Source organism: Danio rerio, chromosome 4 (assembly GCF_049306965.1).
Source record: "Danio rerio strain Tuebingen ecotype United States chromosome 4, GRCz12tu, whole genome shotgun sequence".
NCBI lineage: Eukaryota > Metazoa > Chordata > Actinopteri > Cypriniformes > Danionidae > Danio > Danio rerio.
This window is the reverse complement of record NC_133179.1, coordinates 19,544,296-19,552,141: the sequence shown is the minus strand read 5'-3', so window position 1 is coordinate 19,552,141 and position 7,846 is coordinate 19,544,296. Positions and strand designations below refer to the sequence as shown.

At 34.6% G+C, this 7,846-nt stretch overlaps 1 long non-coding RNA gene across 1 annotated transcript; it reads left to right on the top strand.

Annotated features, from left to right (window-relative positions):
- Window positions 1-5,702: 5,702 nt before the first annotated feature.
- Window positions 5,703-7,249, top strand: si:dkey-31f5.8. Its single transcript, XR_012402066.1, has 2 exons — window positions 5,703-5,798; window positions 6,026-7,249. It is a non-coding gene; the product is annotated as a si:dkey-31f5.8 (long non-coding RNA).
- Window positions 7,250-7,846: the final 597 nt, after the last annotated feature.

The window sequence follows — 7,846 nt, the reverse complement described above, 5'->3', positions numbered from 1 at the left end:
GGTTGTGGCTGGAAGGGCATCCACTGCGTAAAAACTTGCTGGATAAGTTAGCGGTTCATTCCGCTGTGGCGACCATGGATTAATAAAGGGACTTAGCCGACAAGAAAATGAATGAATGAATGAAATTAAATTTCTACTAACAAATAAATAAAATAAAGCCATGTAAGACCAAACAAAAGAAAATAGACAAGACAAATAAAATAAACAAACAAAACAGTCTAGATTAAATGAAGACAAAATGTAGATTAAAAGAATAAAGAAGAGGGTAAAGAGGTAAATAAATAAATAAATACTTGATTAATAACTAATTTACTAACTAACTACATAAAATATTACACACAGAAAATAGATACATCAACTAGACAAAAACAAGGATAAAACTAATTAGATGAAACAAGAAAACAAGGCAAAACATAATGGACAAAACTGACAAATAATAAAATAAGCAAACAAAACAAACTAGAAACTAATTAGAAAAATTCAAGTATGAATCAACCAAAATAAATAAAGGCAAATAAATGAAAAAATAAATGAATAATAACTAATTTACTAACTAACTATAACATTTTACACAAGGAAAGTAAACAAAATATATCAACCAGACCAAAAAATTATAAAACAAATTAGATGAAACAATTAAAAAAAAATAGCAAGACAAAACAAAATGGACAAAACAGAAAAGTGAAAAAATAAGCAAACAAATCAAACTAGAAACAAGCTAGAAAAGTGACACAACCAAACAAAAACTAATAAAAAAAAATGGATTTAACTAGATGAAACAAAACAGAAATATAACATAGAAAGACACGCAAGCAATAAAACAAGCAAACAGAATAAACAAATAATTGAAAACTGTTATACAACTTGTATAAAAAAACACATTGTACAAAATGCTGGGTTTCACAGAATCCCTTCAAGTTTTCCCAAAATGCATTGATTATTAACTTAATTATTTTTATTTTTTATGTAAGTTAATTGAACATAAAAATATGAGGTTGTACCGCCAAAAAACTTTTAATTGCTTTGATTCAGCTTATTTTAAATGCATAGTTTGATCAAGCAGCAAAAATATTTTTGAGTGCAGACAAAACAAATAAAATAAGCAAATAGAAACAAAATAAATCAAACTAACAAACAAAAGATATACAAAGCGTAAATTATATAAGCCATGCGAATAAACAAAAAAAATGATAAAACCAAAAAGGCAAGTAGCAAACGACAACAAAATAGATAAAATCAGAAGAATCAGAACTAACCCAAAACAGGGCATTGTTTATGTTCAGAAGGTGTGAAGGAGTTTGTTTTATTAAGATTATCAAGTCTCCATAATTATGCATGCTTCAATGACAAGGCCACAGATGCTGTCAAAACACATTGTCATTAGCTGATAAATGTATTGTGCACAATAACTAAAAAAAAATTTTTCTATACACTATATATCGCTTTAAGCAGAAGCAGGTGGTTGCTGATTTGGAGACAGTAGCTTAGGCTGAAATCCTCTTAAACCTTATAGAAAAACAGTAGCTGACTGTCTTCAACCACACACACACACACACACACACACACACACACACACACAGGCAGTGCAAAGAAGACCTTATCTATGAAAAATCACTTATCTTTCGTTCGGTTGAAAAAAACATCTCACTTCTCATGTGGTTAACATGACCAATTGATCTCATGCACATTTTGTTTGCTGTCCCATTATAGAACAGAATGTGAGGTTATAAGCACATGACGAGGACGTTCATTTCATCCTCATGAACAAAGGGAAATAGTTTGTATGACACGTGTCAGAGTGATATTAAAATCTGCATATTTTATTTGTTTCTATATAATTCACTGCGGTTTCTTGCTCCCTCCAGCGGTAATTTCGAAAACATATATTTTATCTTTCAAACAAAGGGGGGCAGCACAGACCATATTCACTTATAAAATAATACATTTTCCTATTGCGCAATTCTCCATATGGTATTAAAGTCTGCATGTAATTCAAAAGTTCAGCATCAAAGTGCTCATCTGTTATTATTTTGCCAAACAGAAAGAAGTGCTTAGATGTTAGAATTTAATATTAAAACGCTTTAATCACTTGCACTTCACGTTTCTGATGACTCACAAAGAACATCCTGTTTCACTGGAATGGCCAGTTACTACAGTTTTTAATGACTGACTAATGTTGATAAAATGTTTAATTAAAAGTCTTTATGGTTGGTTCTTTGCATAATAATAGCTCAGTTCTTTCATTTGTTTTTCTGTGAAATTACATGTAGACTTTAAATGCCAGCAGTTTGGGAATTCCTTATGTTATCGGGAATCGATTCCTTTGAACACTTTGAACTGCACCAGTGATTCGTTTTTCTCAGTTGGTCATATGGCAAGCTGTTTTAACAGTTACCATATAAACTGGGGGTTATCGCGGACGAAAGTGAGGAGGGTTGGGGAGTCGCAGAAGAAAGTGAAAATGAACAGCAGACAGGGGAGGAGGGCTTTTGGGGAGAGGGATCAGTAAAATGAGGTGCCAGATCAGATTTCAGAGGTTCCGGATCCGGCGTGTTCCGGTACAACTTAAGCTCTGTGTAAAAGTTATAAATCAGTACTAGAATGTAATCAAAGGCATGGCATACTTGTAATATTTCAAAAGATTTGTCTACCTGTTACTATTAGAATTATTGTTAGTTAGTGATTAATAGGTGCACTGAAAAAGAAAACTACAGTACCGGTCACATTTGCAAGACAAATCTAGAGTACTTAATATGTTAATCACATGCCCGTAGAAGTAATTTACCAAAATGTTAATAGTAACAACTAAAATAAATACCAGTGTCTAATAAATTAGTAGTACAGTAGTAGAATATGTATTTAATAGTATCAAATAACTAAAGTGCTAAATAACCTAATGTATATGTAACATCTACTGAAAATGTAAGAATACACACTTTCCTTCAGCTTATTCTCTTCTTTATCAGGGGTTGCCAGAGAGGAATGAACCACCAAATACTCTGGCGCATGCTTTATGAGCTGATACCCTTCCCGACACAACCCAGTCCTGAGAGTGCATTTACTTGTGCAACCTCCAGTGCTGGGAAACTCTCACACACACTCACTAACATGCAAACTCACAGAAATGCTTCCTGGCCCAGTTGGGACTTGAACCATTATGCTGCCTGCCTAGTTAGTACTTGCGTCTTTTTAATGCCTCAGTTCCACTGAACATTATGACATACCTGTCAACATTGGGATGTCAAAATAAGGGATTGATAAGCCCCACTTTTGCTCTGCTTCTAATCGCATGAACAGAATCCATTTGGGAAACATTGTTTATTTATCAATATGGAGAGTGTCTGACAGTCACGCATCGCCATATAAGCCGACTGTTTTAAGGATTGCATAGGACGGGCGAAGGTGCCTGAAATAGAAAAGGAAAGAAATCCTGCCATTTTTATATTTATTTCAAAGTGTTTTAAAGTGCACGCATACACAGCATAAACAAAGCAGCATTTAGTATCTGTATCCATTAGTATCCATTATCACTGTAATGGTCACTCATCACGGAGGGATTCACTTCTGGAAATATGTCTGATCATCTAATAATCCATATCAAATATTTGAGAATGTAGTGAAAGTACAGTCGGGCTCTTTGTGTTCCTTCTTGACTTGAATTGTTTACTGGCACTTCATTGTGCTCTGATTCGTTGCTAAATAAGCAGTCAGAGCACTCTCTTCAGCCGACGACCTGATGCCAATTTGACATGCTAAATCAGGCCAATGAGCCCTGACGTTAGCGTGACGAGAGGCGTGTTCAGAACATACAAAACCTACTAGCTGGACCAACGCTGGCCGGCAGAATGACAGTGCACAATGGCCGACCTTTAGCTTGGTCTGTCTTGTGCTGTGAAATGCACTCCTGCCAATTTATGCACCCCCTTGCTCAATTGACTACCTGATTCCCTAATTCAAACTACACCTGCAAACCCTACCCTCACACCTAATCCTGACTTTACTCTACAGGTTATTGTGGTGAGGCATAATCTAGCAGGAGTGCACTTTTCAGCACTACACCAGCCCTTAGCCTTACTTGGTAGACGTAGTGTAGGCCAGACAGTTAGACCAACGTCAGTTTCACTTAAATAAAAGCAGCAGTTCATTCCATTTACATATTGCAAACTTGAGTTAATTCGCCACATGACAAGTAGAGAGAGGAAGCATCACCTCTCGCGTTTTCCACATATTTACATATGACAGGCTTATGAACCACAATGGAGGCCATACAGCAGATTTCTTCTTAGCATGTGGCTGTTTGTCACAAAAAGACTAGCTTTGTTTGAGCAGGGAGCATTGCTGCATGCTGTTATTGTATTAATAAGGTCATGTCTTTCATCTGTGTTTTGAAAAATAGCCCTTCTTGTGTTGTCGTTGCCTGTCTTGTTGCACAAGCTGATGATGTTTGATGAATTCTCAGCATTCAGTAGTGAGTCTACTAGCTCCACCTATTTGGTACCATAGTGTTGTGCAATCCCAGTAGCCCCAATTCCCAGTGGCAAATTATTCTGGCCCAGATTTATCATTAAGCTGGCACAGCAGGCATTCATCTGGCACAGATATACAGGATGTGGGCCAAACATGACCTGGGTTTGGTAGAGGTTTGGTACACAAGACATGGACCAGACATTGGCCCAGATGTTAAAAATTGTTATGTGAGCCATGTAGGTTTGGCCTTATGTGTCTTGACCCACATTTAGAATACATTTGAAATATATTTGAAAAATGAAATATTTTAATACACAAAGGCATTTCCATCTTCCTGTTTGCATCTTCTAATTTAATGCAGGAAACAATCAATATTTCATTATTTAAATAATCTGTTGTTTCCTGTATGTTACAAAATAACTGAATTAAACCTACATTAAATATATTTTATTAATAAAATGACTATTGTACAAATTATATTATTCTTAACTATTACTAACAATTCCCATTATTAACATGCCTAAATCACAATGCATCATAGGCTTATCAATGTCATTGCAGTTGTGACACACCCAGTCTGGCTTTCAGACAATGGCCAAACATGGCCCATATCTTACCCAGTTCCTGCCCACATATGGGTTATTAACTTGGCGTAGACTTGGCCCAGATATGGAACATCTTTGGCCCTTGTCTGAAAGCCAGACTTGGTCCAGTAATGTACTGTAATTCACCGTAATTCACCGTAATTCAAAAGCTGATTGTTGGCCAGAGCTCGGCCAGAGAAAATTTGCCATGTGGGTATGAGTATATAAAAATGATTCAGTGAAAAACACATGGTACCAAAATAATAAGCACTAGGAGATCTCATAACTCTTTGAGAAAAATATACAGTTTTTAAAAAAATATAAATGAAAACTGATTGAACGTTTAATAAATGTTAAAACCGCTTGCCATAGCCTCGAAGCCTATCATCATACTGTAGCTTTCACAGTGATTATTGCGTTTTTGTAAGGCTAGCATAAAATATTAAAGATATGCGTCAATAAAACTGTCAGATCAACGTTGTAAACATTTCTTCAATGACTCTTCGTGTAACTTCTCGCGTGGTAAATAAAACGTCAGAACCTACTTTTTTTCGGAATTGTTCGGACAGATTTTGTGAGTCGGCTCAGACAATTCATTTTAAAGGATCCTCCTCCTCTTTCATCGCGGGAATTTTTTTATAGGAAAATCCCAGATGCTTTAAAGGTAACGTTATTGCACTTTGAAAAGGAGAAGTACGTCCACTGAAACCCATTATCCTCAACCGTGCACGACGATCAGCACACCTGGTAAGAAACACGAATTTATTTAGTTTTGCTTTAGTATTTTGTCAGTATTTGTGTTAAGAAAGTAGATCACTGGTACTTTCAGTAAATCTGATCGGTGTAAAATTAATTGACTATACAGTTTATTATTAAGTGGGCTAGTGTAAGTATTATTAAATAGTAATTATGTATTATTTACTTCCGGTACTGATGAAAGCATGGCACGAATGTGTTATTTATTTTGTTTATAGAGAACAATCCCGCACAGAATCATGTCTGGAGTCGAACAGGTCTACTTCATCGGAACCGCAGTTTCTCTTCTGGTTGCTCTGTTTGGTCTGGCTAGTTCAGTCGGAGGTCTGATGTATCCTCAAGGATCATGTCTGGCGGATGACAACTGGACCGTGTGGACTGTTTCACTGACGGAAGCTGCTGACAACGCCAAGCGTGTTGGATCCAAATGAACTGGAGCAGTGATGGGATCAATTGCACTAGGAGAAATAATCGGTGTATTAAGACTACTGAGGATTAATATGAAATTGTTTCCTCCATTACACTGTGAGCTGTGTTTTGTTGAGTCATGTGAAATATGAGACAGTTTGAAGAACAATGATGGCAAGTGCAGTGCAAATAGTAGTTTCTTTTTTCTTTTGTTGTTCTGGTTTCTGGGTATAAACTGTATTAACATCCTGGACTGCTGTAAAATAATCATGTTTGTACCGCATGTGTGAATGCTTTGTCATTGATTTTACATACTTCATAGCTATTCTTACACTGTATTCATGGAGAAACTGCACTGAAAAAAAATCTACACACTTTTTCATATGGTTACAAAGAGAACTAATGGATTGAAGTTAGTTGTATGACATGTAAATGGATGTAAAAATGGCATACAATTATCATAAATGCATCTCATAAGGAGATATGATTTGAAAAATATATATTTAAACTAATATTTACATATTTGTATTGGTTAAATATATCTAAATGTCCCTTTTTATTTAATATTTATGTAAATATATGACATTTTGTGTTTGTAAAATATAAACATGACCTTGTCATATGATTTATATATATTGATATCAGATTATTTGTACATTGTTTTTGGATGATCAAAGTAATATAATAATACAGTAAAATAGATACAATAGTAAAATAGCCAGATTAATGGAATTGGTAAATTTCACAAATAATTCTGAAGTAAAAAGGAAAGTGAAAAGTAAAATGTTTGAAGTACATTTCCCTAAAGTTTTTTTTTTTTCAGAATCTGCTCCAATATTTTGTTTACATATTGAATATAATATACACTGTCACTGTGCCATTAGAAAACAAATGTTTGTTATTATTTTTTTAACACCTTTCTTTGTACTTTTTATGTAAATGGGGTACTGACAGATACTGTATGCAGGACAAATACAAAACTGCTGTTACTTAAACTCTGTTTTATACTGAGGAATAAAAATATGTATACAGTAGCACTGTCGCCTCGCTTTGTTTTAGAAATTTTAAACTAACTACTTGATCATAACTCCTGAGGTTGTGGTAAGTTTGTTTTGAGAGGTTTTTATGGTCGTGATTGTTCTAAATCTACACCAAACAGTAGGCGTAACTTTGTTTATCAGTTAAAATGTTAATTACATTTCAGGTTTTCCTGATCAAGTTCTTTCCCGTCTACTCATAAAATCTTGCAAAGAAAGTGACATGTCTTCACAAAGCTGAAGCTTCAAACCTTGACGTAGGCGTTGTTATTGAGCAATATGATATAGACAAGCATTTCTGGGAAAACCACTGCCCTACTTTTTTCATCTGAGGGAAAAATAGTCATTTACTTGTGGAAATCGATCACATCTATAATGTTTGATTCTTATAGAAATTAATTGTGAGTTTATATAGTTACTTGAGATTTATTATTAAAACATGCAATCTAGATTACTCAATCAGTTCTAACGACAATTTTAAACTTGTTATTTTTTATGGATTACATGAATGCAAATGACTGCACAGTGGGACTTAATTATTCAACATTCCAATTTTGCTAGTTTTTAAAGTTTTCCAATGCAATATTGTTAAAT